The sequence below is a fragment of the Meles meles genome, chromosome 19, assembly GCF_922984935.1.
Source record: "Meles meles chromosome 19, mMelMel3.1 paternal haplotype, whole genome shotgun sequence".
Lineage (NCBI taxonomy): Eukaryota > Metazoa > Chordata > Mammalia > Carnivora > Mustelidae > Meles > Meles meles.
In genome coordinates, this window is record NC_060084.1 from 3,659,603 (window position 1) to 3,669,484 (window position 9,882).

The following is a 9,882-nucleotide window of genomic DNA, read 5'->3' on the forward strand; positions in this document are numbered from 1 at the left end:
CCTAAAGTACTCTGCCATGTAAAAGTGAGGGGCTGTTATGAGAGACAGGATTTTACTCCTCCCTTTGTGTATTTTTCCTGCCGCTGGTTGAATTTTCATGACTTTAAAAAAAAGAGAAATTTTCCCGATTGCTTTTGATGTTTCTTTTAACCTGATTATTTTCTTTTTTTGAGGGAGGAAGCAGTGGCGGAGGGCATATAGTATGACTCCTTTCTGGGGATTGTCCTAAAAGATGTCATCTCTGGGGGTCACCAAAAGGCAATTTACCTCTGAAGAACCAAAGTTAATTGTCATGCAAAGAGAATCACTATTGTCCATTCTCTGGAATTCTGTAGCAAATTATTTAAGGTTTGTGATTCATTCACATCACCCAGTAGTAGCTTTTTACTGCCTTTAGTTGTTACATTTTCCAATAACAGAAACCATCTTCACGCTGACACATGCCATAGGAGAGACACATGCTACCAAAAACACCAAGACCAAAAACAACCATTGGAATGTATCCCAAAACCATACAAGAGGCTAGAGATAATCTGTAATCACTGGAAGTGCCTATGTGTGAGTCCCCAGTGGTTTCATTTCTTTTACAGAAAAAGAAAATCTCATGAGTCAACTTTTTCATTGTGAGCTGGTCTCAAAAGCCTTTCGCCCCGAGCTTCAAATGCATAAGCAGTCCTATTTCTGAACAAATGGACATAAAAACAAGTGACGGGGTGCCTGGGTGGCTCAGTCAGTAAGGGTCTGCCATCCGCTGGGGTCATGATCCCGGGGCTGGGGGACTGAGCCCCGGATCCAGCTCCCTGCTCCACGGGAAGCTGGCTTCTCCCACTCCCCCTGCTATGTTCCCTCTCTCTCTGTGTCCCTCTGTCAAATAAATCAATAAAATCTTAAAAACAAAAAACGAGTGACAGAGGACGGGAGAGACCCTGAACAAAGAGAACACAGAAACTTCCAAAGGGGAAGGTGTAAAAGACCAAGGAGAGCGTTCATGTGTAACCAGTCAAAATCATTCTTTTTCTCTTTCCTTAATTCCCTGTTCCGTGTCTTGGCTGCCCTGGTTTGGTTCCGGGAGGGGGTCCCTCTCCTGAAATGGCTCTGAAACATTAGCGTTAGGTGGCAGCGGTCTGGGCGGCAGCCCCTCGAGAGCAGCCGGGTCCCTGACAGCTGTCCGCGCGCCTCCACCGCTGACTCACCCGGCCACAACCTCCCCTCCAGGCGCCTCACCTGCCAGCTCCCAGCCAAGTTCCTGCTCGGTCCGCAGGCCGGCACCCCCGCCCCACACTCGACCACAGATCAGACGAGCAGGCCAAGGCTAGTGCCGACCGCAAAGCCGTCCTCTGAAACCAGTCAAGGTACAACCCCGGGAAGGGCAAGCCGGGCGCCGGCGGGAAGAGGCTCCCAGCCCCCGGGACCACGGGTTCAGGCCTTCCCGAGCCAGCCGTTCCGCAGCTGCCAACCTGGCGGCCGCGCTGCCGTGCCCTCTGCAAGCCTCGACTGTGTACGGGCCCTCCGGAGGGCTGGGGGCCCCGGCAGGCTCAGGCAGCGCCCGCGCGGCGGCACCCGGGCCGGAGCCCCCGCACCCGCTCCCGCTCCCGCACCCGCACCCGCACCCGCTCCCGCACCCGGGCCGGAGCCCCCGTCCCCGCACCCGCTCCCGCTCCCGCACGCGCACCCGCTCCCGCACCGGCACCCGCTCCCGCACGCGCACCCGCTCCCGCACCGGCACCCGCTCCCGCACCCGCTCCCGCACCCGCCCAGGCGCAGAGAGGCGGCGAACTTGCGCGCAACACACAGCACGACTTGGCCAACGTCCTTCCCACCCTGGCTCCAGGCACCCTCCGCAGCTTGCGCTGCCGGAGTCTGGGGTTCTTGCTCCCCGACACCGAGGAGCTGACTCCACCCCAAAGCCACCTGACGCCACCGGTGCCACCGGGGGGTGGGGACCCCTGTCCATCCCCAGGTACGGCACCGCCCCCCGACCGCGGGCTCCCGGCTCCCCTTCCTCCTCCTCACCCCCAGCTCGCGCCGACCCTGCAAAAGCCCCCGAGGCCCCGACCCCCGCGCGCGACCCCGCGTCATCCCGCGGCCCCTCACCCGCCGGCCCTCGGGGAGCCCCGCGCCGCCCGGACAAGGGACGCGTGTTCCCCCTCCCGGGCGCCGGCGGGAGCCTCTCTCACCGCGGCGGGCACCGGCCGGCGGGTCCGAGCGGGGAGCGAGCGGCTGCCTTCGGGCTCCGCGCTGCGGCCACTGCGCGGGCCTGAGAGCCGGGTCCTTCCGAGCCGCCAGCCGCGCAAGCTGTCAGTCAGGCGGCCGTGCCCGCCCCCCCCGGCGCCGACTGCGCAGGCGCGAGGGTGGCCCCGCCCCCTCCCCGCGCGGGCGGCCGGAGCGCGGGTCACGTGACGGGGCGGCTGCTCGCGGGCGGGGCAGTCACGGTCCCGCACCCATCCCGGATCTCTCGGTACCGGGGCTGTCCCTGGGCGGAAAATCGGCCCCGCGCCCCCCGGGAGCGCGCTCGGACGGCTCCGGCGGATCGCTGTTGCGGAAAGTCGTGGAACGAGGGTTCCCCGGGGGCAGCTGGGTGGGACGGGCCGTTCTGCGAGCACAGGAGAGAGGGATTTGGGGATTTGGGTCCGGAGGGCTGGGGGAGCCCCGGCCGGGAGCCGGGAGTGAGACCGGTTCTGGCTGCGTGCGGGCCCCGAGTGTCTCCACCTTTAGGACAAGGGTGCGGTTTGCCGTTTCCTGCCCTCCAGTTCCAGGGGTAGGGTGAAGTCTTGACCTTAACGAACACGCTTTCCGAGTGAGCCGGGCCAGGAAGCAGGTGCCGAAGGGCACGCGGAGGCCTGATTTAGTTTTTGAAGAGGGGCATCTTGAAAAGCTGATAGATCCCACCTCGCTTGCCCCGAAATTTCTAGGCCAGTCTGCATCTTTTCAGCAGATGCGGCAAACAACTTTCAGGCCATTTGGTTCCTGGTTCCCCCACACCTCTAAAATTAAGAGAAAAGGTTAAAAAAAAAGTGTCTCCTGTGGAAGCTTTTCTCAGTTCTAGAGGAAGGACGTATAGAAACATGAACTGATGCCCACTCCCAGTAATTTGGGGGGTACGTCATACTGGGGTCCAGCACCAGCAAGATAGAGACTATGATCCCAGACAGTGGGCTGACCTTCTCCCCCGGCTTCCAGCCTGCATTACAGAGCTCTAGGGCTCCTTCTGGTGGTTGCTTGTATGAAATGATAAAGCCCGGTCCCAATAAACGTCGTGCTCTCTGAAATAGGGGGGAATGTCGGTGCAGAATTTCTATGCAGAAAACTGCAGGTTCTCTGAAGTCCTAGGAGTTACACGGGAGGATCTGGAGTTCTGCCACTTTTAGGAAAAAAGGCCCCACGGACTGATGACCAAACATGTTTGCTGTGCCCCAAGTGCACCTGCTAGTCCCAGCAGATGGTTGGCAAAGTTTGAGAAAACGACATGAAGGAGAAAGCTGGGAGCTTTGCCCACAAGAATTATGGGGCCTTTGGTGTCATAGCTGCTTCCGGTCCATTCCAGATTTGCCTGACCAGCTCGGTGTGGCCATCACGTATGAGAAGTATTTCAAGTTTAGTAGGAACTCAGGAAGGGAAGGAGTGCAAGGTAGCCTTCATTCCCTTAAGTGGACACTACAAATAGGTGGGCATTGCCGTTGGTGCCTCCAGCAAAATACAAGCCCATCTAGTGGACCTTGTGGGAACAGGATTGCATCTGTGGTTGGACAAACCCTCACCTAGTGTGGTGAGTGAACACAGCATGAGGCAAGGATCCAAGCAGCACCGACCTGACTCTGGTATAACCACTCTTCGGGAAAACTGGAAAATGTGAGCTCATGGAAGGCCAGATTCCATTTGGGCAACGTATCATTTCTCAAGAGATTCGTATGAACCCTGCCTCGCCATGCCTCAGAAAAGGTCTTCTGACTTTGCCAGCAGGTTGGAGAGAGGCAGATACATGGCCATTTAAAAAAGGGTGGGGAGCAGAGTTCTGCAAACCACAGGCCAGCAAACTGGACATAGGGCGTGGGAAAGAGGACAGATTACTCACAAAATAACTGTGATCCCTCGGAAGAGGAAGCACTGATGACAAAGACCAGGTCATCGCGAGGTTGACCATATTTCTGTTGTGAAATGTACAGGCTGCTAAGTCAGGAAACAAGATAGAAATAGTGTATTTGGGCCTGGGAGGTGCATCTACCAGGATTCTTTCAGTTAAGAGTGACAGAACTCAGTTCACCCTGGCTTTTCCAAAAAAAAAAAAAAAAAAAAAAAAAGGAATAAAAGGCTTACATAACTCACCTAAATTCTAAATTCTGGGGTTGGCCCAGTGGGATCCAGGGGTACCAATGATGTCTCCGAACTCAGTTCTCCCCTACTTGACCGCCTCCCTCTGACCTGGCTTCCCTCTAGGATCAGTGGCTTTTTTATAAGGTAGTCCCCAGGAGCGATGGCACCGGTCCTTTCAACTTAGAGAGCCTGGGGGGGAAGCAGGACTCTGTCCTTCAACAGTTCCAGCCAAAGTCCTAGGATTTGATCTCAATGGACCAGCACTGGTCATGCGCTCATCCCCTCGAGCCCATCTCTTAGGCCAGGTTGTTGGGATAAGTGGACAGGAGTGAGGCTCAGCCCCACCCGACTCCTTGGGCGAAGAGCGTGGGGATGGGGGCGTCGCCACAGGGAACTGAAAAGATAGATTCTGGGCAGGTAGGGGAATGCCACAGGTAACCAGGACAAAGCGTGTGCTGAGGTACCTCGTGGTATTGTATAGAGGACATGAAGACAGGGTGGGAGAAATAGGAAATTTATTGGATGGCTGAATCCATACTCAAAAATTCCTTGACTAGAGGATGGCTCCGAAAATGAATGCTACGAGATCAACCAGGCAACTCTTGGGCTGCTGGTTGCCCCCCGTGCCTATTTCCCCCTCCCGCTCTGTAACACAGTGCCACAAATGTGGCTTCAAGTAACATAGATTTACTCTTTTACAGCACTGAAGTTCAAGTTCTAAGTGACCTGCCTCTAAATCGACGTATCAGCAGGCTGTGTTCCTTCTGGAGGCCCTGGGGGAGGAGGGCCTCCTTGTCTTTCCAGTTTCTGAGGAGCTTCCAGAATCCCTTGGCTGGGGGAGGGGTCTTCTTCAATCTACAAAGGCAGACCCCTTCGATAGTTCCTGGTTCTTCCGAGCCCTTCTAGGCACTGGCGTATTTAGGGCACAGGCTGGTTTTGTTGGATGTCTCTCAGCGTAGGGTTCTCTGTCTGCCCCTCAGTGTCAGGTGGCAGAGTGTGGGCAGCAACGGCACGGATGTGTGTCCTCAGGGCATCAGATCAGGAGGCGCAAATATCCCTCTGTCTCATTGTTGCCGATGCTGTTGGCCCCCGGTTGAGATGCTGACCTATTTTTCTACTGTAACAGTATCTTTTCCCCTTTCTCAATGACTAGTCATCTGGGGGAAAGATACTTTTAGACTACTTAAATATCCTCTTTTTCCAATGAACTTCCACCCAACGGCTTAGCATGCAGTAACGATAATGCCAGGCTGACTGCAGGATGCTGAGTGGTCTTAATCCGAGGACTCTTGTCGACAGAGATCGCTTGACATTTCCTTGCGTCTGTCCTTGACCTTCTCCGGTTCTTCTCTGCAAAGCAGCTGAAGTCACCTTCAGAAACCACACACGGGTCCAAATCCTCCAGTGGCTTCCTACTGCCCCTCAGATGTGGCTAGAATCCTTCCGGTTGTTCGGGCCATGCACGGTCTGGCCCTTCCAAGCTCTCCAGCTCGGTCTCCTCACTCCTTCCTCACCCTCCACACACTGGCCCCTTACAGAACTTCCCGCAATCCATGCTGCTTTCTTCTGCAAGGCCTTCCCACCTACCCTTTTGCCTGGAACCTTCCACCTCCATCCCCTGCATGCCTTTGCTTACCCATGTGTCCTTCACCTGTGTGACCCCAGCCAGGCCAGATGCCCAGGTATACCCTTCTACCACGCGATGTCCTTTTCCTTTATAGGAACACCCCTGTTTCTACTTGGGCACTTATTTACCGGTTCGCTTAGTCTCTGTGCTCCGTAAGAGGCAGGTGTCTGCAACACCTAGCAAGGGGCCAAGTGCAGAGCAGATCATTAAACGCTTGTTGAATAAACCCACATGAGTTTAAGAAATGGATCTGGGGAGGAGAGGACAGGAAGATGATGAGCACATGTGGGCAGGGCCTTGCTCCCAGGAGACTAGGTGATGGGGCCTTTGGCGGCAGGAGCAAGCAAGCCATCAGGGCCTGGTGTAGAGCCTCATCGGTATACAGCCTGGCCTCTGGCTCCTTGGAGGAGGAGTCTGGCACAGTATAAGGAGTAGGCTCTTCGCAGGCCGACAGAAAGAGGTCTGCAAGCTAGCTGGGCTTTCTGCTTCCGTGGGGCAGTCACTTCACTCTGAGCCGCAGTTTCCTTAGCCCTGCAAGGGATCACAGCAGCTTCGCAGGGCGGTGAGGATGAGGTGAGTTTAGGGGTGTGACAGCAGCAAAGAGGACAGGTCTGTGTCCGAATCCTGGCTCTCCCCTCCTAGCTGTGTGACCTTGAGCACACTGCTTAACCGCATTGAGCCTGTCTCTTCACCTCCGAAAGGGGCCACCCATAGTGTGTTCACTCCCTCATTCAGTGCAGGTTTTTGGTTGACAGGAGCTGGGGAAGCACCAGTGAACACGAGCAACACAGCCCGCAGGAAGTGCTCCACGCAACGTCCACTAGCCAATGCCTGCCCCACCAAGTACAGGCACGGGGTCCCAGCAGGCTCTATCCACAGCTAGAGGCGAGGTGGCCCTGTGCAGAGGAATTAGGACACATCGTACCACTCTGGGTTCCTCAGACTCCCTGGGCTTTGTCCAACACCATGGGCTGGGAAGAGTCGGCCTTCTCGCTTCCCCATTCTGGCCATTGCATTCAACACCACAAAGCCGTGGTAAAAAATGAGGAACCACCCCAACACCCTTCCAGAAGAAACCTCTGATCGTCCACTGTACAACCATTAGAAGCGTCCCTCTCTCTCCTCTCCCGCTGTGTGCTTGAAATCGAGCACACAAATCCCAAGTGTCCAGAGGCGAATGAACTGACCCCGAGTGGGCACCCATACAACGAGCACCCAGATCAAGTCGCGGAATATTATTACCCCCAGTCACCGCTGCCGTGCTTTCTCTTCCTACAGCAAACATCAGTTTTCCCCCCATTTTGAACCTTTTAGTAACGGAATCACATACTATGTCTTGCTTCTTTTAACCCAGCATGTATCTGAGAAGCTGATTTCTGCTGCTGTGGGACAGTTGGTTGTATGGATGTACACGATCTATTCCTCCTGGTGGTCCCGGATGTTTAGGATGCTTCCAGTTTGGAGCGACTGTGGACAGTGCTTGGGGAACATTCCGGCACGTGTCTTTTGGTAAACCCAGGTTTGTGTACGCTCAGTTTCAGCAGATGGTCCTAACAGCCGTCCCCCGTGGTTTAATAATGACATCGCCTCCAGCGGTGTACGGACGTTCTAGTTACTCCCAATGCTTGCCAATGCTCGGTGCTTTGTCATTTTAGCTGTTCTGGTGGGTTCTTTGTGGCTTAAGTTTGCGTTTCCCTGGTGACTAATGAAAATGAGCGCTTTTTCATGCTCTGGAGAGTCTCTTCTGTGAAATGCCAGTTTGAGTGTCTTGCCCATTGTGGCAGTCTCGTTTCGTCATATTTTATGTATTTAAAAATAAATACAAAATTAACAAATTACAAACCCATTTCTTGTATCTCTGTGCAGGGATATTCTATGTGCATAGAAACATATACATCTCAAAAGAAAAGAAAAGAAACATATACATCTCCCCATTCTGCTTTCTTACACAAGAAGGCACACAGCTAGACACAACAGACCTGATATGCCTTGAAGACCAGACATCTGAATTCATGAAAATCAGCCTCACTTTTTTTTTTTTTTTAAATTGTACATCGCAGCATTCCCGTTTGTACGCACAACCTCACAGGCCTACAGTGTGCTGCCAGTGTTTGGCTTCTACGCCATGCTACCATACGCCCGCAAGCACAAACAGCTTCGTGCACGTGCGTAAGCTTATCTGGAGGATAAATTCCTAAGGCGGGTTGTTGGGTCAAAGGGCACGTACGCTTACGTATTCTGTGGTCCATACTGCTAGCTCGCTCTGCAGAGAGAGGAACACGTTTACAATTGCATCAGCTGAGTCTGTGTGCCAACACAGAGTGTTACCAAACTTCCAGCTTTGCCAATCTACTCAGTGAAAAATGGTATCTCCCTGTTCTTCAAATTTGCATTCATCCCTTTTACTCTGAATGAGCCCGAGCATCTTTTCACATGTTTGGATCGAGTTTCTGCTTTGAAAGGGCTGAGTGGTGAGCGGGATGAAGGATAAACAGAACCAACCCTGGACATGGGATGTTTCCCATCCCTGCAAAGGGGATGGGAAATAGTAGGGTTTCTGCTCCCAGGACCTCAGTGAAATCAGGGAGAGGTAAAAAACCAAAAACCAAAAAACTCAGTCTTGAACCACAGTCTTAAAACAGGAACAAGCCTTAGAAATCAAATCTAATCTCATATTTTGGAGATTAAAAAAAAAAAGTAACAAAAACAAAAGCTGAGGCTTGGAAAGGGGAAATGACTTGCAGAAGGTCTTTTGAAAAAACATACACCTCTGTGAAGAGATGAAACCCTTGATAACAGTAGCATTGTTTGCGTCCACCTTTGCTGTCCGTCTTAAATATTTTAATGAATGATTTTACTGTGCCATTTCCTATAGCAAGGGGAGCACTTTCAAAGTTACAGTGGACAAGTGACACCAGGATTAAGGGACACAGGCAACAAAAACAAGTATGGGGACTCTAAGAAGAATCATGGGGGTAAGGATCCCTCCACGCTTCATTTTTTGGGAAAGACTTTGAAATGGGTCAAAATGACTACTGGGTGTCTTCAGTGAACAGCCAGAAGGTCTGGCACACCCTTTGGGGTTATCTGTTCCCAGGGGTCTTCTCTTTTCTTTAAGCTATTTATAACTTTACAGGTTGCAGTGCTTGTCCACAGATCTCAGACATAAAGTCAGTTTTGTCTGGTGAAAGTTCAGTTGACCCCCCCCCCCCCCGCCCCGCCACTGTAGAAGCCAGCTCTGCATCTATTAAGCAAATTCATTTTAGCATTCTTGACTGCCTAGATATATGTCTGCCTTTTGGATTTATCTCTGAACCAACCGCACGTATCATCTTACGTACTTCCTTAATGGCTGAGTTAAATTAAGACCTTGACATGTGTTTATGTTTGTCTCAGATAACCTTTTTTCTTTTATTTATTTTTTTAGAAGATTTTACTTATTTGACAGAGAGAGAGAGAGACACACACACAAGTAGGCAGAGAAGCAGACGGGGAGGGGGGGGGGCGGGGAAGCAGGCTCCCCACTGAGCAGAGAGCCCGATGCGGAGCTTGATCCCATGACTCTGAGATCAGGACTTGAGCTAAAGGCAGAGGCTTAACCCACTGAGCCACCCAGGCGCCCAAATCTTTTTTCTTTGAAAAAAGACCCATTCTGGGGCCCCTGGGTGGCTTGGTTAGTTAAGCGTCCCACTCTTAATTTCATAGTCTCAGGTCATAATCTCAGGATTCTCTCTTTTCCTCCCCCCCACCCCCACCCCAGCACGCTCTCTCTTTCAAAAAAATAAAAAAAGAAAAGAAAAACAAAACAAACAAACAAAATAACCTACTGTTTTCACAGTGCTCCTAAGAAAGCTATCTCAAACACGGGGCTACCTGAGGTCTCGGCGTCAGTCAGAGCTAACCGTCCTTTCTTTCGGCCACTGCAGAAGGAACAGATCACTGAC

General features: G+C 52.8%; 1 protein-coding gene across 5 annotated transcripts in view; it reads right to left on the reverse strand.

Annotated features, from left to right (window-relative positions):
* Window positions 1-2,313, reverse strand: part of KIAA0513 (KIAA0513 ortholog) — a 59,355-nt gene extending 57,042 nt beyond the window's left edge. For 2 of the 5 annotated variants that reach the window (XM_045987007.1, XM_045987002.1), the window contains exon 1: window positions 2,178-2,313. The gene's annotated coding sequence lies outside the window, so the exon portion shown is untranslated. Of the gene's footprint in view, window positions 1-1,224; window positions 1,547-1,750; window positions 1,840-2,094 lie in introns of those variants that run through there. The other 3 variants (XM_045987003.1, XM_045987006.1, XM_045987004.1) reach the window with 3 other exon arrangements.
* Window positions 2,314-9,882: the final 7,569 nt, after the last annotated feature.